The sequence below is a fragment of the Procambarus clarkii genome, chromosome 78 (genome assembly GCF_040958095.1).
Source record: "Procambarus clarkii isolate CNS0578487 chromosome 78, FALCON_Pclarkii_2.0, whole genome shotgun sequence".
NCBI lineage: Eukaryota > Metazoa > Arthropoda > Malacostraca > Decapoda > Cambaridae > Procambarus > Procambarus clarkii.
In genome coordinates this window covers 6,617,041-6,643,564 of record NC_091227.1, presented here as the reverse complement: position 1 = coordinate 6,643,564, position 26,524 = coordinate 6,617,041, and the positions used below count along the sequence as shown (strand labels likewise).

Below are 26,524 nucleotides of genomic sequence, written 5' to 3'. Positions count from 1 at the left end.
TACTAGTGGCTTTACAAGATAGTTCTTATAAAGATAGCATTTTGTGGTTATTCTCTATATCTGGTTCACCTAACAGTAAATAAGTACCTGGGAGTTAGACAGCTGCTATGGGCTGCTTCCTAGGGATGTGTGTGTGTGTTTGTTTTCATGTTGAATTTTACAAAGTAGGAAGAGATGTTTGTAAAAAAAAAAAATCAAATATTTTTGAAAGTATAAGTAGATTTGATATTTTTCTTTAATTGTTTATGTCTGCTGTCTCGCCTCCTTTATAAAATGGCATCATTCTTGCTTTTTTAAGGATATCAGGAAAAGTAAGGCACTCCAGAGATTTGTTAACTCCTTCCTAGTGTTGCCTAGCCCAGCCTAGCCTAGACAAGGCAGGCTGGGCATCCTAGCCTCACGCAGCTTAGCCCCAACCTACATGTAGCATCCCAGTCCATCTTAAGTGATCATTACCTTACTGGCTGTGTTTTCTCTTCAGCCCTGAATGTAATGTGGTGGAACATAAGCAGATACATATCAGGTCTTAGAGAATCTGTACTTCATACATTTCTTAATAATGTCTCACAAATATTTAAATAATTAAAAAAAAATTGTATAATAACTTCATATTATTCTTGCAATTTATTTTTGCATTTTTTTATACAAAATTTACATTTTAAAAGATTACCTCTATTTTTAGATTGATGACTTGAAGACTACAGTGCCATCCACAGCATATCATGGTCTTAAAATATCTCCTAGCAATGACGAGACCAATTTTCACAGAGATCAAATTTTTGCTAAGCAGTAATCACAGGTAAATATATATTATATATATAATATTATATATATAAAATTAACTACTTCATTGCTCAAAGCACCTTTAGACATTCTGAGAGTTGTGCTATTTTATTAATTAATTAATTAGGCTATATTTTAATGTTTTGTAATGTTTTCATTACTTTTTTTTGTTTTGAAATATAAATTGTTGAGTTTTGAAACATTTTGACATTAACTATACCTGAATATTTAAAACAAAAAAAATACCAGAACTATGTCTTTGACAATTGCACTAAGAAGTCTTTGCCAAAATCAGGTGCTCAGTGCAGTAGTTAAAAACTTAAAAGTTGTACCACTTCTGGTGCAAGATTAGGGACCCATAGCCTCAGAGAAGAAAATAAAGAGTACTCAGAGAAGGCCTTGAATAATAGGCAGGCTGTTTGTGTGTGTTTCGACGGTAAGCTTGCTGACACCATATGTAATTACCTAAGTGTAGTTACAGGATTAGAGCTACGCTCGTGGTGTCCCGTCTACCCAGCACTCTTTGTCACATAATGCTTTGAAACTACTGACGGTCTTGGCCGCCACCACCTTCTCACTTAACTTGTTCCAACCGTGTACCACTGTATGCGAAAGGAAATTTTTGTATATTTCTTTGGCATCTTTGTTTAGTTAGTTTAAATCTATGACCTTTTGTTCTTGAAGTTCCAGGTCTCGGGAAATCTTCCCTATCGATTTTATCAATTCCTGTTACTATTTTGTACATAGTGATTTTATCACCTCTTTTTGTTGTCTTCTAGTTTTGGCATATTTAATGCCTCTGACCTCTCCACATAGCTCTTGCCCTTTAGTTCTGGGAGCCACTTAGTAGCATGTCTTTGCACCTTTTCCAGTTTGTTGATGTGCTTCTTAAGATATGGGCACCATACAACCGCTGCATATTCTAGCCTTGGCCGAACAAAACTCGTGAACAATTTCTTTAGTATTTCGCCATCCATGTATTTAAACGAAATTCTGAAGTTAGAAAGCGTGGCATAGGCTCCTCACACAACGTTCTTTATGTGGGCCTCAAGTGATAGTTTTCTATCTAGAATCAACCCTAGACCTCTTTCTTTTATCAGAATTATATAAAGATTTCTCACATAATTTGTAGGTTGTGTGGGATCTATGTTCTATTCCACATTCCATAACATGGCATTTATTCACATTAAATTTCATTTGCCAAGTGGTGCTCCATATATTTATTTTGTCCAGGTTTTCTTGAAGGGCATGACAATCAATTAAATTTTTTATCCATCCCATTATCTTAGCATCATCAACAAACATGTTTATATAATTCTGTATTCCAACTGGTAGATCATTTATGTAGACAATGAACATTTCTGGTGCATGTACTGTGGTACTCCACTTGTGACACTTCTCCAGTCCGATTGCCTCTGATTACTGCCCTCATTTTTCTATCAGTCAGAAAATTTTTCATCCATGTTAGAAGCTTACCTGTCACCCATCCAAAATTTTCTAGTTTCCAGAACAACCTCTTATGTGGAACTCTGTCGAAAGCCTTTTTTATGTCTAGATAGATGCAGTCGACCCAACTACCTTTTTCCTATATATCTCTGTGGCTCAATCATAGAAACTGAGTAAATTCGATACACAGGATCTTCCAGATCGAAAACAATACTGTCTGTGATATTATATAATTTCTCTCCAGGTGTTCTACCCATTTAGTTTTTATTATTTTTTTTTCAATCTTTTCACTGTTGCACTTGTCAATGATTCAGGCCTATAACTGAGAGGGGTGGGGTCTTCCCTGTTGCCACTTTTGTAGATTGGAACTATGTTAGCCTTTTTCCACATGTTTGCTATGACTCCTGTACACAGGGATGCCTGAAAGATCAGGTGAAGTGGAAGGCTGAGCTCAGATGCACATTCTCTCAGAACCCATGGTGAAACTCCATCTGGACCAACTGCTTTGTTCTTACTTAGCTACTTTAGCATATTTTCCACTTCATCTCTAGACACCTCTATACGCTCTATGATGTTCTCAGAAATTCTTATTGTGTCTGGTTCTCTTAAGATTTCATTTTGTATAAACACACTTTGGAACTTTTGGTTTAATGTTTCACACATTGCATTATCATTTTCTGTGAATCTGTTTCCTATTTTCAACCTCTGGATATTATCCTTTACCTGCAATTTGTTGTTTATGAATTTGTAGAATAGGCCCAGTTCTGTTTTACATTTATCCATTATCCCTTTTTAAAAATTTCTTTCTGCCTCTCCCCTTACTGCTGTATAGTTGTTTCTCGCAGCTTTGTATCGCTGGTATGATTGGGGGTTTGGCTTCTATGTTGATACCTGCTTGATGGGGTTCTGCTCTTCTACTCCCCAAGCCCGCCCCGAGGCCAGGCTCGACTTGTGAAAGTTTGGTCCACCAGGCTGTTGCTTGGAGCGGCCCGCAGGGCCACATACCCACCACAGCCCGGCTGATCCGGAACTTCTCTTAGAAAACAGTCCAGTTTTCTCCTGAAGATGTCCACGGTTGTTCCGGCAATATTTCTTATAGTCGCTGGGAGGACGTTGAACAACCGCGGACCTCTGATGTTTATACAGTGCTCTCTGATTGTGCCTGTGGCACCTCTGCTCTTCACTGGTTCAATCTTGCATTTTTTTCCATATCGTTCACTCCAGTACGTTGTTATTTTACTGTGTAGATTTGGGACCTGGCCCTCCAGTATCTTCCATGTGTATATTATTTGGTATCTCTCTCGTCTCCTTTCTAGAGAGTACATTTGGAGAGCTTTGAGACGATCCCAATAATTTAGGTGTTTTATCTCGTCTATGCGTGCCGTATATGTTCTCTGTATTCCCTCTATTTCAGCAATCTCTCCTGCTCTGAAGGGGGAAGTGAATACTGAGCAGTACTCGATACGGGACAACATAAGTGACTTGAAGAGTACAACCATTGTGATGGGATCCCTGGATTTGAAAGTTCTCATAATCCATCCGATCATTTTTCTGGCTGACGCAATATTTGCTTGGTTATGCTCCCTAAACGTTAGATCGTCGGACATCATTATTCCCAAATCCTTGACATGCTGTTTTTCTACTATGGGAAGATTCGATTGTGTTTTGTACCCTGTATTATGTTTCAGATCTTCATTTTTGCCATACCTGAAATTTATCACTGTTAAACATCATGTTATTTTCTGCTGCCCAATCTGCTTTGTTGACATCTGCTTGTAGTTTTTCAATGTCTTTCATTCCATTTTTGTGTCTTTTGGTCTGTGGCCCTCTCTCAATTTCTGTTGAACCAATCCTGTTTTCTGGCCCTGCATCTCTGTTTTGGTATGAATGTTTGTGTGCCTTCATTGTATATTTTGCAAAATTTAGCATACATTTAATTTACTTCCCTGTCTAGCAACAAGTCTGCCTAATTACTTATTAAACAAATTTTGAAGTTCCCCATAGTGACCTCTCTCTCTTGAAATCAAGTTTATCAACTGTTTCAATGTCCCCATTTTCTGTGTGTGTGTGTTTGGAGGCTAAGCTTGCTGATACCATGTGTGTGTGTGTGTGTGTGTTTGGAGGCTAAGCTTGCTGATACCGTTTGTGTGTGTGTGTGTGTTTAGAGGCTAAGCTTGCTGATACCGTTTGTGTGTGTGTGTGTATTTGGAGGCTAAGCTTGCTGATACCATGTGTGTGTGTGTGTTTGGAGGCTAAGCTTGCTGATACCATTTGTGTGTGTGTGTTTAGAGGCTAAGCTTGCTGATACCATTTGTGTGTGTGTGTTTAGAGGCTAAGCTTGCTGATACCATGTGTGTATTTGGAGGCTAAGCTTGCTGATACCATGTGTGTGTGTGTTTGGAGGCTAAGCTTGCTGATACCATGTGTGTGTGTGTTTGGAGGCTAAGCTTGCTGATACCATGTGTGTGTGTGTGTGTTTGGAGGCTAAGCTTGCTGATACTATGTGTGTGTGTGTGTTTGGAGGCTAAGCTTGCTGATACCATGTGTGTGTGTGTGTTTGGAGGCTAAGCTTGCTGATACCATGTGTGTGTGTGTGTTTGGAGGCTAAGTTTGCTGATACCATGTGTGTATTTGAAGGCTAAGCTTGCTGATACCATTTGTGTGTGTGTGTTTAGAGGCTAAGCTTGCTGATACCGTTTGTGTGTGTTTGTGTATTTGGAGGCTAAGCTTGCTGATACCAAGTGTGTGTGTGTGTTTGGAGGCTAAGCTTGCTGATACCATTTGTGTGTGTGTGTTTAGAGGCTAAGCTTGCTGATACCGTTTGTGTGTGTGTGTGTGTGTTTAGAGGCTAAGCTTGCTGATACCATGTGTGTATTTGGAGGCTAAGCTTGCTGATACCATTTGTGTGTGTGTGTTTAGAGGGTAAGCTTGCTGATGCCATGTGTGTATTTGGAGGCTAAGCTTGCTGATACCATGTGTGTGTGTGTTTGGAGGCTAAGCTTGCTGATATCATGTGTGTGTGTGTTTGGCGGCTAAGCTTGCTGATACCATGTGTGTGTGTGTGTTTGGAGGCTAAGCTTGCTGATACCATGTGTGTGTGTGTGTTTGGAGGCTAAGCTTGCTGATACCATGTGTGTGTGTGTGTTTGGAGGCTAAGTTTGCTAACACCGTGTGTGTTAGCACCTATTTTTACTCACCTGTTTAAATAATAATAGGGGTGTGTACCACCTCTGGTGCAATTGTAGGGACCCACAGCCTTGAAGAAAATAAAGAGTATTCAGAGAAGACCTTGTGGATTCTCACTGAACACTAATCTTTTCTTCTCCTACCACCCCTCTTATTTTGTTTTATGCTGTATTCTATTATATATCATATAAATACATAGCCAAATGGCAATATTTATTATGTCTATACAAAAAGAAGACATCTACTTTATTTTTTTTCTCTCCTTTGTTTCTATGTGGATTTTGTTGTGACTAATGATTCTCCTCCTTCCCATCAACAGGTCTTCCTCACTGGGCTTGCTTGGCTTTTGTGTTACTGTGAGGGTGCCATCATCGTTTACCCTTCAAGACTGACTCATGCTGGCATTGCATTTGTGGACTTCCCTTCACAGTAAACAGTCCTTCTCCATATGGTGATTGTGCAGGGCAAGCAGGGTGTGACTGCCATCTTGGAGAAGCAGGGTCTTTTAATATGAAGAATCTTCCGTCTTCTCTACTTACGCCAGCTTGTGCCGGCCTTGCATTCTTGTTACTTCATGGCCCTTGGGCCTTTTTTATTTATTTTACATAATAAATTTTTTGATTAATACCCGTGTTTCACAAGAGATCCTTAACATTTTAAGCACCAATTGTATTGACTAATGTACGTCTTGTAACCTTTAAGACATAAATAGACAAGACATAGATAAATGAGTGAATAATACTGAGTGACTAGGTTAGGGCGAGGAACATAGTACAGTGTCTGGCTTTGGAAGAATGCCTACTGTTTTAGAAACCTTATTGCCATGATCATAATCGTATGGGTTAAAAAGCATTTGTTGTCACTCCTACACTGTGGCTTGTTGAGCTTGAAACCTTTGCTCCTTGTTCGTGTTACATCTGACCTTTTGAAGAAATTGTATGAATCAATATCCTCCAAATTGTTCAGTATTTTAAAGGTTTCGCTCTATTACTCTATCATTTGCATATATCTAAGCATATAGATTAGATATAGATTTAGATTAGATTTTTTATTCAGGTAAAGGTACATACATTGCAGATGAGTTACAAAGGGAAAGACATTGACTAGAGTTCACTAGCTCTATTGGAAGAGAAACGTCTGCAAGACAAGTGTGGGCAAAAATTAAGGTAGCAGCGGCTCACAACGACCCCCAACGGCTTCATTTTGTATCTTCTCCAACTTGCCCATCCTACCTTTACCAAAACAAGAAATGACAGGTGCAGCATAATCAATAAGAAATCTTACAGTACTCAAGTACATCATTCGTAGCACTTGGACTCCCACTCCTTTCCACAGCATGCCAAGGCCTTCAGAGGTTGTAATCTCTTCCGACATTGACTCAACAGTCTGTTCATCTCAGTTTCCAAACTCTCATGGGTATATCCAACATATATGCCTAAATATTTATATATATTAACTCTCTCTATATTTTTACCGTTTATTTCCAATATAATGGGCCTCCGACTTCTACATTCAAACTTTAGTTTTGTCTTCATTAACCACTAGTCCCATGTGGTGACACTGGTTTCCGAAATTGTCCAACACTGTTTGAATCTTTGAAATATCTTTGCCCTGAAACAAAATATCATCGGCATATATGATTGGAGTTACCCAATTTGAGTATTTCTCAGATGCTATCTTATTCATTAGTACATAAAACAGGGTGAGACTCAACATTCCTCCCTGAGGTGTGCAGAGTTCTTGACCTTGATACCTTGAACCATACAACCTTGATACCACACCTGAGCCTTCCTTTCCTGAAGATAATCCCCTATCCAGCGCAATAATCTCCCTTCAACACCAAGACCAGCTAATTCATATAAAATAATCTCTTTGTTGGCTTTATCAAAAGCTCCTTATAAATCAATAAAAATTCTATAATAATCATTACCATTAGCTAGACATTTAATAATACAGTCAGAGGTACTTTTTCCTCTGAGGAACCCGAAAAATTATTAGACAGCTGATCACCTATTATATTCAAAAGTTTATTTAAAATGATCCTCTCCATCATTTTACAAAAACACGAGGTTAAAGACACAGGTCTGTACTCTCCATTGGCTTAAGGGATAAGGATGATCATAGTTCTTTTTCATTTACTGGGAATTCTGCCCTCTTTATAACTAATATTAAAGAGGTCTAACAGCAGGCTTTTCGTCATAATGGCAAGTTCATTAAGTATTTCATAAGTTACTCCATCCTCCCCAGGGGCGGTAGATTTCCCAACTTTAATCGCCGTTATTAGTTCTTCTCTGGTAATACCTGTGCAAGTGACATCACCACTGTTACCTGCTGTAAGTATAAAATCCTTTCTTAGATCTTTCCAAGAATCAAACGACTCTCGTTACAGCGGGTAATTAAATGAACTAAGTTTGGCAGCTTCCGCCCATTTATTTACGAGACCTTTTGCAATTCCTTACTGGTCAGGATGTGCAACAAAATTATGCTTTTTACCCCTTATTTCATTTATGTCTTGCCAGATTTCCTTCAAGTTTGTTACTCCCAACTTTCTCTGCAAACTCCTGCCAATACTTGCTCCAAATTTCCTTTCTCTTCTCCGCACACTTTTATGGGGGGATGCTTTTCTATACCAGATGTTTTCCGGTTCAATGTTGCATTAAATACATCTACCTCCTTAATTAAATCTTAATAAAATGCTTCTGCCGAAACTGGCTTATAAGTATCATACCAAGACTTAATATAACCAACAAGACCCCTTAATTCTCCCTTATTAAACTTTAAGCTTTTCCTCTGAAGGCAGGCATGCTTTTTATCTAGTTTAAGCTGTATTTGTAATGCAAAATCTCTTAGCATTTCATCCACAGTAAGACAATTCTCTTCTATGCCCTCAGCATTTATCAAACAAGCATAATCTAATCTCCCTCCCCTCAGATGAGTAGGAGAGGGCTCGCCCAGCAGTTGAACATCTTCATGTTCAACATGTTCATCTTCATGTTCAGAATGTTACCATCCCTATCCCCAGTTTCCTGGAGTGCTGCTATGTTAATATTCTCTCTAAGAGTATAATAGTGTACATCCACCGCTCTAGTTTTTAATCCATTAACGTTCCAAGATAATATTATCAATCTACTTTCATCCATGAACTCCGTAATATTTTTTCTTTCTCCTCACTTGCACAACTACTACTAACATCGAAGGTAATAGTATTCATATCTATTTTCTTTGTTATTTCTGTATACCTTTTTACTTTAACGAAGGTACCCCCCAGGTGTAGGGAGGAATGATCTTTTCCAGGTATATTTTGAAAATCAGCATCGTTTTGCCACGTACCGCTTCGGTGGGTAGGCGGTTCCATGAGTTAATAACTATGTGGGTGAAAAAGTATCTCCTGTAACTGGTAACTGGCTATTCAGACGAAGGACTTCGGGTAGATGTAGTTTACATGGACCTGAACAACGGTCGTAGTCTGCTGTCTGCTCTGTGTCGAGGCTGTAGCGTCTTGGGTCGATTAGAACTGTACACGCCGAGTGCTACATTCTTGACTGGAGATTGTACTGTGTGCTATTCGATTGATTGATGAAGATTAAGCCACCCAAGAGGTGACACGGGCATGAATACCCTGTAAGTGGTGGCCCTTTTGAGCCATTACCAATATCAAGAGCTGATACTGGAGATCTGTGGAGGTGCGACTGCACCCTGCGTGACGGGAGATGTCTCCCGTGTGGTGTGTGCTATTCTGATTTATTTATAAAGATTAAGCCACCCAAGAGGTGGCACGGGCATGAATAGCCCGTAATGTGCTATTCTCAAGTCGCTTGCTTATGTACGGTGACGACACCTCACAGTAAGATATAGAAGGGTGGAAAACCGTTACCTGTAAATAGGGATAGGATTAATGCTTGTGTAATTAGTTATGCCATTATGATGATGAGATAATGGAGTATAAGGATTACTCGATCACTACATCACCTTCAACTATTACTAGGGGAACTATTCCATGGTCCAGCGATTTTCTGAAAAGGAGTTTCACTGGCAAGCATAGTGAATTAAGAGCATAAGAATAAAGGTAACTGCAGAAGGCCTATTGGCCCATACGAGGCAGCTCCTATCTATAACCACCCAAACCCACTCATATACATGTCCAACCCACGCTTGAAACAATCGAGGGACCCCACCTCCACCACGTTACGCGGTAATTGGTTCCACAAATCAACAACCCTGTTGCCAAACCAGTATTTACCCAAGTCTTTCCTAAATCTAAACTTATCCAATTTATACCCATTGTTTTGTGTTCTGTCATGTGTTGATACTTTTAATACCCTACTAATATCCCCTTTGTTATGTCCATTCATCCACTTGTAAACCTCTATCATATCACCCCTAACTCTTCGCTTTTCCAGTGAATGCAATTTAAGCTTTGTTAATCTTTCTTCATATAAAAGATTTCTATTTTGGGGAATTAACTTAGTCACCCTACTCTAGACACGTTCAAGTGAATTTATATTCATTCTATAATATGGCGACCAAAACTGAACTGCATAATGTAAATGGGGCCTAACCAGAGCAAGATATAGCTGAAGAACCACACCAGGTGTCTTGTTACTAACACTTCGATTAATAAATCCCAGTGTCCTATTTGCCTTATTACGAGCATTCATGCATTGATCCTTTTGTTTTAAATTCTTACTAATCATAACTCCCAGATCCCTTTCACAATCCGACTTCGCAATCTCAACACCATCTAGCTCATATCTTGTAACTATCATCATTACCTAGTCTCAAAACTTTACATTTATCAGCATTAAACTGCATCTGTCAATCTTTTGACCATTTCAAAACCCTATTTAGATCAACTTGAAGTGATAGTGAGTCTTCTTCCGTGTTAATTTCCCTACCTATTTTTGTATCATCTGCAAATTTGCAAATGTTGCTACTCAACATAAGAACACAAGAACACAAGAACAAAGGCAACTGCAGAAGGCCCACCGGCCCATACGAGGCAGCTCCTACCTACAACCACCCAATTAATTTGCCAGTTCCTTTACGACTTGGGACTTAAATCCATTTACACTTTGGGCTTCTGAGTCTTTTAGTTTGTCAATGCTCTTCCTGATTGTGTCGCGTGTAATTGGTATTTCTCTTAATTCATTCTCCTTACCTCCGACAAACATTTGTGTTGGTGATGGGATGTCATTCAAGCTTTCTAGTGTGAACACTGATGTTAGGTATTCATTGAGAGTGTTTGCCGCCCTTTTATGATACAACTTAAAATTGTTAGTCTCATCTTTTATGGGTCCTACGGAGTCAGTTCTTTGTTTGGGTTTTACTTCGTATATACTTGCCCGAAACGCTATGCGTATTAGTGGCTTTAGGTATTGTATTTTAAATTTTAAAATTTTGCCCCGAGGTGCGAGTTTGTTGGGAGTACTTAGCTGTATCATTAGCAAGGTAATTAACTATAGTTTGCTGTCCTCCGTCCTTTAACAAATCCATTGACCCCTCCCCTATCTTGCCTATTTTGTGCAATAGTCGGTTTAGGATGATCCTTTCAAGCATCTTCCAAGTGCATTACATGAGACTGATAGGTCTATAATTGCCAGGGTCATTGGGTTTCGGTATTGGGACCATTATTGCATGTTTCCATTGTGTGGGCAACACTCCACATAGGAATGACTTGTTAAACAGGTGGAGTAGTGGATTGCCAGACACTTCACACAGTGCATTGAGTATGTCGTAGGTGACGCCATCTTCACCAGGTGCTGTACTTTTACCCTTTTCATAGCCCCCTTTACTTCCTTGGCTGTAATTGGTTCCCCATACTCGTCATCACTAGATTGTGCTCTTGTTATCCTAATCCTTCTGTCATTATGTCGGAGGAGCTGTTCCCTGCTTACTTCTGCAGGGAGGGAGGAGGATGATGCTGCATCACTCCACTTGTGTATTAGTTCTTCAGCCTTACCCTGGGGGTCGTTGTGAGCCGAAGGCCGGGCTCTGCTCCCCTTAGCTACATTAATTTTTGCCCACACTTGTCTTGCAGACGTTTCTCTTCCAATAGAGCTAGTGAACTCTAGTCAATGTCTTTCCCTTTGTAACTCATCTGCAATGTATGTACCTTTACCTGAATAAAAAATCTAATCTAAATCTATATCTAATCTATATGCTTAGATATATGCAAATGATAGAGTAATAGAGCGAAACCTTTAAAATACTGAACAATTTGGAGGATATTGATTCATACAATTTCTTCAAAAGGTCAGATGTAACACGAACAAGGAGCAAAGGTTTCAAGCTCAACAAGCCACAGTGTAGGAGTGACAACAAATGCTTTTTAACCCATACGATTATGATCATGGCAATAAGGTTTCTAAAACAGTAGGCATTCTTCCAAAGCCAGACACTGTACTATGTTCCTCGCCCTAACCTAGTCACTCAGTATTATTCACTCATTTATCTATGTCTTGTCTATTTATGTCTTAAAGGTTACAAGACGTACATTAGTCAATACAATTGGTGCTTAAAATGTTAAGGATCTCTTGTGAAACACGGGTATTAGTCAAAAAATTTATTATGTAAAATAAATAAAAAAGGCCCAAGGGCCATGAAGTAACAAGAATGCAAGGCCGGCACAAGCTGGCGTAAGTAGAGAAGACGGAAGATTCTTCATATTAAAAGACCCTGCTTCTCCAAGATGGCAGTCACACCCTACTTGCCCTGGACAATCACCATATGGAGAAGGACTGTTTACTGTGTAGGGAAGTCCACAAATGCAATGCCAGCATGAGTCAGTCTTGAAGGGTAAACGATGATGGCACCCTCACAGTAACACAAAAACCGAGCAAGCCCAGTGAGGAAGACCTGTTGATGGGAAGGAGGAGAATCATTAGTCACAACAAAATCCACATAGAAACAAAGGAGAGAAAAAAATAAAGTGGATGTCTTCTTTTGTATAGACATAATAAATATTGCCATTTGGCTATGTATTTATATGATATATAATAGAATACAGCATAAAACAAAATAAGAGGGGTGGTAGGAGAAGAAAAGATTAGTGTTCAGTGAGAATCCACAAGGTCTTCTCTGAATACTCTTTATTTTCGTCAAGGCTGTGGGTCCCTACAATTGCACCAGAGGTGGTACACACCCCTATTATTATTTAGACAGGTGAGTACACACACGGTGTTAGCAAACTTAGCCTCCAAACACACACACATGGTATCAGCAAGCTTAGCCTCCAAACACACACACACACACACATGGTATCAGCAAGCTTAGCCTCCAAACACACACACACATGGTATCAGCAAGCTTAGCCTCCAAATACACACATGGTATCAGCAAGCTTAGCCTCTAAACACACACACACAAATGGTATCAGCAAGCTTAGCCTCCAAATACACACACACACATGGTATCAGCAAGCTTAGCCTCTAAACACACACACACACATGGTATCAGCAAGCTTAGCCTCCAAACACACACACACACACATGGTATCAGCAAGCTTAACCTCCAAACACACACACACACAAATGGTATCAGCAAGCTTAGCCTCCAAACACACACACACACATGGTATCAGCAAGCTTAGCCTCCAAACACACACACACAGAAAATGGGGACATTGAAACAGTTGATAAACTTGATTTCAGGAGAGAGAGGTCACTATGGGGAACTTCAAATTTTTTTTAATAAGTAATTAGGCAGACTTGTTGCTAGACAGGGAAGTAAATTAAATGTATGCCAAATTTTGCAAAATATACAATGAAGGCACACAAACATTCATACCAAAACAGAGATGCAGGGCCAGAAAACAGGAATGGTTCAACAGAAATTGAGAGAGGGCCACAGACCAAAAGACACAAAAATGGAATGAAAGACATTGAAAAACTACAAGCAGATGTCAACAAAGTTTTCGATTGGGCAGCAGAAAATAACATGATGTTTAACAGTGATAAATTTCAGGTATGGCAAAAATGAGGATCTGAAACATAATACAGGGTACAAAACACAATCGAATCTTCCCATAGTAGAAAAACAGCATGTCAAGGATTTGGGAATAATGATGTCCGACGATCTAATGTTTAGGGAGCATAACCAAGCAAATATTGCGTCAGCCAGAAAAATGATCGGATGGATTACGAGAACTTTCAAATCCAGGGATCCCATCACAATGGTTGTACTCTTCAAGTCACTTATGTTGTCCCGTCTCGAGTACTGCTCAGTATTCACTTTCCCCTTCAGAGCACGGTTGCACGGTTGTTCCTGCCGGAACAACCGTGGACATCTTCAGGAGAAAACTGGACTGTTTTCTAAGAGAAGTTCCGGATCAGCCGGGATGTTGTGGGTATGTGGCCCTGCGGGCCGCTCCAAGCAACAGCCTGGTGGACCAAACTCTCACAAGTCGAGCCTGGCTTCGGGCCGGGCTTGGGGAGTAGAAGAGCAGAACCCCATCAAGCAGGTATCAAAATAGAAAGAAGCCAAACCCCCAATCATACCAGCGATACAAAGATGCGAGAAACAACCATACAGCAGTAAGGGAAGAGGCAGAAAGAAATTTTTAAAAAGGGATAATGGATAAATGTAAAACAGAACTGGGCCTATTCTACAAATTCATAAACAACAAATTGCAGGTAAAGGATAATATCCAGAGGTTGAAAATAGGAAACAGATTCACAGAAAATGATAATGCAATGTGTGAAACATTAAACCAAAAGTTCCAAAGTGTGTTTATACAAAATGAAATCTTAAGAGAACCAAACACAATAAGAATTTCTGAGAACATCATAGAGCGTATAGAGGTGTCTAGAGATGAAGTGGAAAATATGCTAAAGTAGCTAAGTAAGAACAAAGCAGTTGGTCCAGATGGAGTTTCACCATGGGTTCTGAGAGAATGTGCATCTGAGCTCTGCCTTCCACTTCACCTGATCTTTCAGGCATCCCTGTGTACAGGAGTCATAGCAAACATGTGGAAAAAGGCTAACATAGTTCCAATCTACAAAAGTGGCAACAGGGAAGACCCCACCCCTCTCAGTTATAGACCTGAATCATTGACAAGTGTAACAGTGAAAGGATTGAAAAAAAAAAAAATAATAAAAACTAAATGGGTAGAACACCTGGAGAGAAATTATATAATATCACACAGACAGTATTGTTTTCGATCTGGAAGATCCTGTGTATCGAATTTACTCAGTTTCTATGATTGAGCCACAGAGATTTTAAAGGAAAAAGGTAGTTGGGTTGACTGCATCTATCTAGACATAAAAAAGGCTTTCGACAGAGTTCCACATAAGAGGTTGTTCTGGAAACTAGAAAATTTTGGATGGGTGACAGGTAAGCTTCTAACATGGATGAAAAATTTTCTGACTGATAGAAAAATGAGGGCAGTAATCAGAGGCAATCGGACTGGAGAAGTGTCACAAGTGGAGTACCACAGTACATGCACCAGAAATGTTCATTGTCTACATAAATGATCTACCAGTTGGAATACAGAATTATATAAACATGTTTGCTGATGATGCTAAGATAATGGGATGGATAAGAAATTTAGATGATTGTCATGCCCTTCAAAAAAACCTGGACAAAATAAATATATGGAGCACCACTTGGCAAATGAAATTTAATGTGAATAAATGCCATGTTATGGAATGTGGAATAGAACATTGATCCCACACAACCTAAAAATTATGTGAGAAATCTTTATATAATTCTGATAAAAGAAAGAGGTCTAGGGTTGATTCTAGATAGAAAACTATCACTTGAGGCCCACATAAAGAACGTTGTGTGAGGAGCCTATGCCATGCTTTCTAACTTCAGAATTTTGTTTAAATACATGGATAGCGAAATACTAAAGAAATTGTTCACGAGTTTTGTTCGGCCAAGGTTAGAATATGCAGCGGTTGTTTGGTGCCCATATCTTAAGAAGCATATCAACAAACTGGAAAAGGTGCAAAGACATGCTACTAAGTGGCTCCCAGAACTAAAGGGCAAGAGCTATGTGGAGAGGTCAGAGGCATTAAATATGCCAAAACTAGAAGACAACAAAAAGAGGTGATAAAATCACTATGTACAAAATAGTAACAGGAATTGATAAAATCGATAGGGAAGATTTCCCGAGACCTGGAACTTCAAGAACAAAAGGTCATAGATTTAAACTAACTAAACAAAGATGCCAAAGAAATATACAAAAATTTCCTTTCGCATACAGAGTGGTACACGGTTGGAACAAGTTAAGTGAGAAGGTGGTGGCGGCCAAGACCGTCAGTAGTTTCAAAGCATTATGTGACAAAGAGTGCTGGGTAGACGGGACACCACGAGCGTAGCTCTAATCCTGTAACTACACTTAGGTAACTACATTTGGTGTCAGCAAGCTTACCGTCGAAACACACACAAACAGCCTGCCTATTATTCAAGGCCTTCTCTGAGTACTCTCTATTTTCTTCTCTGAGGCTATGGGTCCCTAATCTTGCACCAGAGGTGGTACAACTTTTAAGTTTTTAACTACTGCACTGAGCACCTGATTTTGGCAAAGACTTCTTAGTGCAATTGTCAAAGACATAGTTCTGGTGTTTTTTTGTTTATAAATATTCAGGTATAGTTAATGTCAAAATGTTTCAAAACTCAACAATTTATATTTCAAAACAAAAAACCAGCGTTGAATGTAATGAAACGCCATTTTCTGGGTGAGTCCCGGAGGCTCCCCGGAGCTATCCCAGGCTGATATGCTAATGTCAGACTTTGGCATCAGTCATGTGTATGGAGTTCTTAGGCCTACCGGGGACCACGGCCAGAACCGGGCCCCCTCAGAGAGGCAAGGGGAGCAATGGCCTATAGAAGCCCCTGTGTAGTTGGAAGCATTCTATGTCTGCCATCGACCGGAACAGGCACCCAGAAAGGTAAGCGCCCCAAAACAAACCCCTATTCTGGTTAAAATTGCTACCTAATACCGAACTAGTGGATAGAACTCCCCAACCGAAAACAAGCAAATTAGTGTGACGTCACACACTGCCGCGCCGCTGTCTGCGCAGCTCCCCCCTCCCCGGGAGGGGGAAGGGGGAGCCCCAGACCCCCCGCGCCGGCTACCCACACCTCAGTTCTTGAGGCTGGATGTCAAAAACGCGAAAAACCGCCGACCGGAGGGAGGGAGGGATGCCGGGGAGCCTCCGGGACTCACCCAGAAAATGGCGTTTCATTACATTCAACGCTGGTTTTCTGGGGGGAGCCCCGTCGGCTCCCCGGAGCTAACTACCCACAGACAGAAAAAGAGGGACTTACCCGGGAGGCGGTCGTCGCTCACCCCTCAACTCGAAGCCGAGACAACTGGCTGCAACCGCCGACCCAAAGCAACACAGGCCCGACGAGGGCCAGGGACATTCACAAGGTAACGAGCAGCCAGGACCCTGTTCGACCGCCAAAATCCCCGCGCCCGAATATCAGACCAAGACATATTCCCAAAGACGGCAGCAAGAGCCGCGAACTTACGAACGTCATGGGCACGGGGATAGACCGCAGGCTGGCTAGACCTAATAACCCTGCGGACGACCTGAGAGACCCGAACCCGCGAACAGGGAAGAAGGGAAACCGGATCAACCCACAGCGCGTCCCCGGACACAGAAGCTGTGGCGCGCAAATAACGGCGAAGCGCCGCAACCGGACACAAAACATGATGCACCCCCGGCCTGACCAACCAAGCATCAACCACCCATGGACCCCTCCGGAACGCAGCAGTCTCATTCTTCGCCAGAAAAGAAGGAGACGGCTGCAAACGAACAAAACTATCACCACGACCAAAAGAGCAGAAACCCCTGCGCCGGAGGAGAGCATGAAGCTCCCCTACCCGACCCCCAGAGGCCAAAGCCAACAAGAAAAGTGCCTTGGAAAAACAATCCTGGACCGAAGGGGCCACAACGAAACGAGGAGATGAAAGGAAAGCGAGCACTCTGTCCAAAGACCAGGACGGCTCAGGCGACGCATGAGCAGGCCGGAGGTGAAACAATGCACGAGACAGCTTGCGAAACGGCGCAGACGTAACATCGATACCGAAAGCAAGCTGAAGCGGCTCCGCCAGCGCCGCACGATACGAAGCGACAGTGTTAGGCATAAGATGACGGTCCTGAAACAACCACGAGAGGAAGGACAAGACCACCCGAACAGACAAGGAGCTAACACGACGAAGACGCAAAAAGAAACGGAAGGACCGCCAGGAAACTTCATACTGCCGCCGAGAAGAAGCCCTCAGGTGGGACACCAACAAGGAGGCCACCTGATCACCATAGAGCTGATGATAGACTCGAGTCAAAAAAACCATACGCGAAGACTCGAGGAGAAGATCGAACCAGCTACGTGACGTACCGGCCCGATCTGCTGAAAGAGGCGGAGCCGCGGGAAAACCCTCGGGTTCGGACACCGAGCAACCAGCGCCTGAAACCAAGGCTGGGCCGGCCACCAAGGGGCCAGAAGGACAACTCTCCCCTGGTAAGTCTCTAAGCGAGTCAGGACCTGGAGCAACAGCCGAACCGGGGGAAAGAGGTACAGGAACCCCCACCTCGACCAGTCGAGCCGAAAGGCATCGACCCCGACGGCCTCGCAATCGGGGAAGGGCGCCGCATAAACGGGAAGACGCCGCGACCACGCCGACGCGAAGAGGTCCACCTCGGGGCGCCCGAACGTCTGGCAAAGCCAACGGAAGGACTCGTCGTCGACCGTCCACTCCGTGGAGAGGGGAACGAAGCGAGACAGGGCGTCGGCCAAGACGTTGGACACGCCCCGTACGTGAACCGCCAGGAGAGCCAAACCCCGAGAACTCAGCAGACGAGTCACCCGAAGCGACCAACCCCAAAGAGACAAGGACCGCATCGAACCCCCGCGGTTCAGGCAATGAACCACCGGAGAGCAGTCCGAATGGAGCCGAATCGTCGATCCGCGGGCCACCCGAATCCTCCCCAGAGCAAACCACACTGCCGCGAACTCCCGCACCGTACTGTGAGCTCGACGGAAGGACGGATCCCAACGCCCCTGGCCGGCCTGGTGAGCACTGGTCACAAAACCCCAGCCGAGAGACGACGCATCCGTGTACACATCGAGCGAGGGCTCGGGTAGGCGCCAAGGCACTGAACCCCGAAAAACCCGAAGAGGAAGCCGGTGACGCAGCAACCGACGCAAGTCCCCCGGGGGTCGAACTCTGCGATCGCGAGAGAGGCGGAAGGGAGAACCCCGAAGGAACCAGAACAGCCGTCGAAGCCAAACCCGACCCGGCGGGTAGACCACCATCGCGAAGTTCAGGCTCCCGCACAGCCCCTCGAGCAACCGCCGGGTGACCCGAGGGCCCTCCAGAAACAGACGAAGGCGGGACCGCAGCCGCAGGAGAGACTCCGGAGGGAGAGACAAGGAGGCGGTCCGAGAGTCCCACACGAGACCCAGCCAAGTCCGAACCTGAGAGGGAACCAGATGGGACTTCCTCCAGTTCACCAAGAACCCGAACCCGGCGAGCTGGGAAAGAACCAAATCCCTGGCTAGCAAGCAAGCGGACTGGCTGGGAGCCCAAACCAGCCAGTCGTCGAGGTAGGCCAACACCCGAACACCTAGGAGACGCAAACGAGCCACCACAACCCGTGTAAGGCGTGTGAACACGCGAGGTGCCAGGTTCAACCCGAACGGGAGACAACGAAAGCGGTAACTCAGAAGCCCCACTACAAAACCGAGCCAGTCCCTGAACCGCGGATGAATCGGGACATGCCAATAAGCGTCCCGGAGGTCCAGGGACACCATCCAAGCACCCGGCTCCAAGAGGAGCCGAACCTGAGACAGCGTAGTCATCCGAAAGGAAGGGCAATGAACCCAGGGGTTCAGACGGGACAAGTCCAGAATGAACCGCAGGTCCGCGCAGTCCCGTTTCGGAACCGGAAACAGACGGGAAACCCATCTGAGGGACGACGTCGTTTCGACGACGCCCAAGCGTACCCACTCCAAGACGACTCGACAGAGCGCAGGGGAAGAAGCCTGCCCCGCCAGCCCCGACCCCCCAAAGGGGGGAGGGGCCACCCAACGCCACCGCAGGCCGCGAGACACGACCCGAAAGGCCCACGAATCGTGGGACCAGGCGCGGGCGAACAGCGCAAGCCGCCCCCCCATCGCCCCGTCAAAGGGGCAAACCGCGAAAGGGCCGGCGACCCTTACGAGACCCAGAACCCCGCACAGCGCGAACACCGCGCCGACCAGACGAGGGAGGGTCCGCAGGAGGAGCCAACCCCAAACCTGACACCAGAGGCCTACCACGACGAGAGGAACCCCGAGCCCTGGCACGACCTTTCCGGGAAGACCCACCCCGGGACCCCCGGAAAACCAACAAGTCCGACATCGGACGACAAGCCGCCGACGCAGCCTGAATAAACTGCGCCACGGCCGACTCCCCAAACAGGAGAGGACAAAAAGGTGAAGAACGCCTAAGAGCCAGAGCCCAAGCAGATTCCACGGAGGAACCCAGCACCGCCTGCCGACACGCGAGACGGGAAGCATAGAACAGTGAAACCGCATCCCGCAAAATCGGCGTGAACAGCTTCAACAAGGCAGCCGACGAACGCGCAGCCGAGGACAAGGTGCCGGACCCCGGGACGGACCCAAGCGTCCCCACATCCTCCACGAGCCAATCCGAAGACAGCTCCAGGAGGGAAAAGAACCGCAAGGCCGAACACAAAAGGCCCCGAGCGCGCAAGTCCTCCGCCACGAGCGCCGCCGAAAGGGAGGGAACCTGCACATGGAGCTGAATAACGCCCACATCGCGGGGAAGGGCAGGGGCAAACAAGCACTCATTCAGGTACTCAAGGTCACCCCCCAGGAAAACCTGAAGCACCGTGGAAGCTTCCCGCCACTCCAGCGTGCGGGAACGACAGAAGGAATGCCAGGAATCCAGACCAAACAAGGGGCAGTCTGCTAGCCAGGATGACTCCGGAACCTCGTAACGGAGCCAGAAAGGGAACGAAGTCCCAAACCTGAACGTGGACGGATCCATTTCCGAGGCATAATCCGGGTCACGCAGGAGGTAAGCTGCAAAGGCCGCTCGCACCACACCAGGTTGGATGCGATAAGCCGAAAACCTCCGGAAGGACGGAACCGACGTACCCGGGGGAACACGGAACCGTACCCGGGGAGGGGCCGACACCAAATCCAACTCGTACGCAGAGGGGGGGAAAGAAAACCCCACTCCTTGTAACAATAAGCCCCGCTCAGTGGGAAGAAAAACCCAGGCGGGGTCCAGCGGGGCCCAAGGCCCCCAAGTCAGCCCCTCCCCAGCCTCGAGGTCCGTCACCACAGGACCCGAGGCCGAGTCCTCTCCCCAAGCCCCGACCCCACAAGACAAGGACGGAGCAGCCGGAAAAGCTGGAGGAAGGGGGGCCCACTGGTCAGACCCTGAAGCTTCGGCCGGGAGACAAGACTCGAATGCCTCTGCCGCCCCCCCGGAAGGGGCAACCCCCGAAGCTGCCCGAGTCTCGAGATCAAGTAACCCCTGCTCCGACCCCGAAACCCTCAGACGCTTCGGGGCCGGAAGCAGGGGCGGGGGACCAGAACGAACAGAAGGGGAAGGACGAGGAGGTGCGGACTGAACCAGGATCGAAGCGACCCCCACCCCCAAGTCCGGGTCTCGAAAAGCAAAGCGGGGCAGCCCCGGGGCATCCGGGGAAGCAACCAACCGAGCGCGTTGCAACAGACGAAACCTAGACTGCAACGCACGTGCCGCCTGTACCCGAATAGAATCATCAGAGGATTGGGTAAATTGAGTCACAAGCAAGCAGCAACACTCACAGGACTCAGGGTCGAAAGTATCACCGACCCAACAGGCAGCGTGGCAGAGGCAAAAACAATGAGGGTCACCCTGAGACAAGGGGACCGAGCAACCCTCAAACTCGCACACAGCGAGTGGGGACCCCGGGGTCACATCCATCGGACCCACGCGCCCCCTAGGGGATTCCCAGGGTCCTGAGCGTTTACTTTAAGAGGACTCGCGCTCAGGTAGTCCCAGGCAGGGTGCTGCAAACCGGCGCCCAAAACTACCAAGCAAACTTCTAAAGCTGAACCCCAGGGACGTGTACACTCACGGGGACCTAGCAGGGGGCGCCACCGAGGAGAACAGTGGAAGGGCAAAAACAAACTGAATAAAATGACAGAACCCCCCACCAGGCAAAAACAAAAAGAAAAACAAAACCCCGCAAGAGGACAGCGAACCCCAAGGAACAGAGCCGGCCGCGATGTCGGGAATTACAAGCTGAGCAGCACCCTGCGCCCCTACCAGTGCAAACTGCCTCTTACCTGCCGGTAACAAGGGAGAACAGAACACCCAAGAGCCCAACAGGCGGCCGAAAAACCGAAAGGTAAAACGGACCAGCAGAGGCAGACCCCGAGGAGCCTGTGGAAGGTGGCCCCAAGCCCCAAGGGCAGTACTTACAGGGCACCTAGGGAAGGCAGCCCTAGGCGCATGCAGCCCGAGTACTGAAGATAACTCCTGGCTCTCGCACCCACAAAACTAACACCACACTCAAAGCACAGTGCAGTAGCGACACCGGAGCCAGAGCACACGACCATCGCCTATAGCATCAGCCTTAAGAACTGAGGTGTGGGTAGCCGGCGCGGGGGGTCTGGGGCTCCCCCTTCCCCCTCCCGGGGAGGGGGGAGCTGCGCAGACAGCGGCGCGGCAGTGTGTGACGTCACACTAATTTGCTTGTTTTCGGTTGGGGAGTTCTATCCACTAGTTCGGTATTAGGTAGCAATTTTAACCAGAATAGGGGTTTGTTTTGGGGCGCTTACCTTTCTGGGTGCCTGTTCCGGTCGATGGCAGACATAGAATGCTTCCAACTACACAGGGGCTTCTATAGGCCATTGCTCCCCTTGCCTCTCTGAGGGGGCCCGGTTCTGGCCGTGGTCCCCGGTAGGCCTAAGAACTCCATACACATGACTGATGCCAAAGTCTGACATTAGCATATCAGCCTGGGATAGCTCCGGGGAGCCGACGGGGCTCCCCCCAGAAAAAGTAATGAAAACATTACAAAACATTAAAATATAGCCTAATTAATTAATTAATAAAATAGTACAACTCTCAGAATGTCTAAAGGTGCTTTGAGCAATGAAGTAGTTAATTTTATATATATAATATTATATATATAATATATATTTACCTGTGACTACTGCTTAGCAAAAATTTGATCTCTGTGAAAATTGGTCTCGTCATTGCTAGGAGATATTTTAAGACCATGATTTGCTGTGGATGGCACTGTAGTCTTCAAGTCATCAATCTAAAAATAGAGGTAATCTTTTAAAATGTAAATTTTGTATAAAAAAAAATGCAAAAATAAATTGCAAGAATAATATGAAGTTATTATACAATTTTTTTTTAATTATTTAAATATTTGTGAGACATTATTAAGAAATGTATGAAGTACAGATTCTCTAAGACCTGATATGTATCTGCTTATGTTCCACCACATTACATTCAGGGCTGAAGAGAAAACACAGCCAGTAAGGTAATGATCACTTAGGATGGACTGGGATGCTACATGTAGGTGGGGGCTAAGCTGCGTGAGGCTAGGATGCCCAGCCTGCCTTGTCTAGGCTGGGCTGGGCTAGGCAACACTAGGAAGGAGTCAACAAATCTCTGGAGTGCCTTACTTTTCCTGATATCCTTAAAAAAGCAAGAATGATGCCATTTTATAAAGGAGGCGAGACAGCAGACATAAACAATTAAAGAAAAATATCAAATCTACTTATACTTTCAAAAATATTTGATTTTTTTTTTTACAAACATCTCTTCCTACTTTGTAAAATTCAACATGAATACAAACACACACACACATCCCTAGGAAGCAGCCCATAGCAGCTGTCTAACTCCCAGGTACTTATTTACTGTTAGGTGAACCAGATATAGAGAATAACCACAAAATGCTATCTTTATAAGAACTATCTTGTAAAGCCACTAGTACACGCAGCATTTCAGGCAGGATATATAATATTAATATTATATATATATATATATATATATATATATATATATATATATATATATATATATATATATATATATTAGTATATTTTGGTAGCAGTCTTTCCTGTAGACATATATTATTAAATATGACCGAAAAAGTAAGATTAATAATTCTAACACGAATTTTCTCAATCTTTCGTACATTACGCTTCACCTCCAACAGTGAAGCGTAATGTACGAAAGATTGAGAAAATTCGTGTTAGAATTATTAATCTTACTTTTTCGGTCATATTTAATAATATATATATATATATATATATATATATATATATATATATATATATATATATATATATATATATATATATATATAACTGAAAACTCACACCCCAGAAGTGACTCGAACCCATATGCTATGCCCAAGATTACCATCCGAGTGCCAGCGGGGAAGTGGGTCAAATAGCCTCGGCTATCACTTCCTTATGTCTGGTCGTGATGGTCAAGCGGATTAAGGCGTCCCTGTACATACCAGTTGCGTTGCTCCTGGCAGTATGGGTTCGAGTCACTTCTGGGGTGTGAGTTTTCAGTTGCATATTGTCCTGGGGACCATTCAGGCTTGTTCGCATATATATATATATATATATATATATATATATATATATATATATATATATATATATATATATATATATATATATATATGAATACATACATACGGGACAAAGAGCCAGAGCTCAACCACCGCAAGCACAACTAGGTGAGTACACACACACACACATTATATATATATATATATATATATATATATATATATATATATATATATATATATATATATATATATATAAATATATATATATATATATATATATATATATGAGTGTCAGACGATGGAGGAATGATTTTTTTTAATTTAATTTATATAAAAAATTATTCCTTCTGAAGATGTATTAATATATGAAAGTACTTAAGGAAATTTCTGTTTCAATTCTTCCTCCGTGGTCTGACACTGTCACATTCTTCATCAAGTGTTAATTTTTGTGATTTACACACACGTGGCATGTTTACACACACATTATTTATATTATATATATATATATATATATATATATATATATATGTCGTACCTAATAGCCAGAACGCACTTCTCTGCCTACTATGCAAGGCCCGATTTGCCTAATAAGCCAAGTTTTCATGAATTAATTGTTTTTCGACTACCTAACCAAACGTAACCTAACTTTTTCAGCTACCTAACCTAACCTAAAAAGATAGGTTAGGTTAGGTTAGGTTAGGTAGGGTTGGTTAGGTTTGGTCATATATCTACGTTAATTTTAACTCCAATAAAAAATATTGACCTCATACATAATGAAATGGGTAGCTTTATCATCTCATAAGAAAAAAAATTGAGAAAATATAATAATTCAGGAAAACTTGGCTTATTAGGCAAATCAGGCCTTGCATAGTAGGCCGAGAAGTGCGTTCTGGCTACTAGGTACGACATATATATATATATATATATATATATATATATATATATATATATATATATATATATATATATATATATATATATATATATATATATATGGAACCCTCAACCCTATAAGTGGAGGGTTCCTACAAACTCAACCAGAGGTGGTACCCTCTATATATTAATAAAAAGGCAAGGCTATGCTAAATCTAGGCAGGGATTGGCTTGGCTAAGCTGGTCAGGGCTTGGCTAGGGTAGGAAGGACTGGTCATGTTTAAAAGCAAGGCAGGGTTAGGCTAGGCAAGACTAGGTAAGGGTATACTGGGATAGGCTTGGCTACGGTAGGCTAGGAAGAGGTAAACTAGGATAAGCAAGGCTGTGCAAGCACTATGCACAGCTAGAATGAACTATGCTAAGATGGTTTAAGCTGGGCTAGGTTAGGATAAGCTGAGTCATGCAGGGCCCCGATTGACCAGTGGAGTCTAATAGTCTAACCTTCTAGCTAGTTTGCTGACCTAAGAGTGTAAATGCCTAGCCCCTAACCTGAGATATATACAAGAGTTGTTACATTCTTGTACAGCCACTAGTACGAGTAGCGTTTCGGGCAGGTCCCTGGAATACGATCCCCGCCGCGAAGAATCGTTGTTTCATCCAAGTACACATTTTACTGTTGCGTTAAACAGAGGCTACAGTTAAGGAATTGCGCCCAGTAAATCCTCCCCGGCCAGGATACGAACCCATGACATAGCGCTCGCGGAACGCCAGGCGAGTGTCCTACCACTACACCACCTGCTGCAATATTATTATAAAAGAAATATTACTTATTATAATCGTAAATACTAAATACCTGTTGTGTTGATTTAGGGGCGACGACGATCGTGGGATCGGATGCGAGCCACAGGTGGCCTACACCATGCTTTCTAAGGCGTCCCTCTCATAACAAAAACAAATCCGTGCATTCATACACAAACAGAGATCCCGTGGTTATGCGAATACTTGCAATTCTTTTACTTAAAATAATAACAATTAGATTAATAATAATTAACATAATTTTTACTCAAGATTCATAAAAATCATTAATACTATTTTAAAAGAAGATTTATAAGACATCTAAAAACAGATATACAGACTTTGTGTGATATTTATTTCAACATTATATATTAATAGAATGTTGTAACTATTATTTTTAAATATTAGGTAGTTTCCCGCTACGTATATCGCATATAAACGTTGCAAAAAGATTTTAGACTGAATTAACACATTACACATTTATGGAGTAATTAACAACAAAACAATCTTTATTTTCATTGCAGAACATATATCAGAGCATACTAGTGACTCATACATTTAAAATAGTGTGATTTTTAAACAATTCGGTTGTAAACCCGCAGAACCGCCTACCCGCCAAAGACGTAACATACGAAATGGTATATAATTCATTATTTTAAATTACATATATAATTATTAATAATTTTCGGCAGCTATCGAGGTTCTCCATAGGTAAATTCCTGTACTCTAACAAGATGCTACTTGCTGTTTAGCTGTTTAAATTCTTGGAAAATTGTAATGACCAGCGACATAAAATATAACAATGAAATAGTAGCTGGTAACTGCAGGTGAACGAAAAATTAAATTCCAAATTGATTAGATGTTTTTCTAAATATAAAGATCGA

At 43.4% G+C, this 26,524-nt stretch overlaps 2 long non-coding RNA genes across 2 annotated transcripts in view; one reads left to right on the top strand and one right to left on the bottom strand.

The window, feature by feature from the left end:
• Positions 1-6,042, top strand: part of LOC138357467 (uncharacterized) — an 8,596-nt gene extending 2,554 nt beyond the window's left edge. The window contains exons 2-3 of the long non-coding RNA XR_011225023.1: positions 683-799; positions 5,735-6,042. This is a non-coding gene — a long non-coding RNA (uncharacterized lncRNA). The remainder of the gene's footprint in view (positions 1-682; positions 800-5,734) is intronic.
• Positions 6,043-12,017: 5,975 nt separating this feature from the next.
• Positions 12,018-25,877, bottom strand: LOC138357466 (uncharacterized). Its single transcript, XR_011225022.1, has 3 exons — positions 25,699-25,877; positions 22,578-22,694; positions 12,018-12,270 (listed from the first exon to the last, which is right to left on the bottom strand). It is a non-coding gene; the product is annotated as an uncharacterized lncRNA (long non-coding RNA).
• Positions 25,878-26,524: the final 647 nt, after the last annotated feature.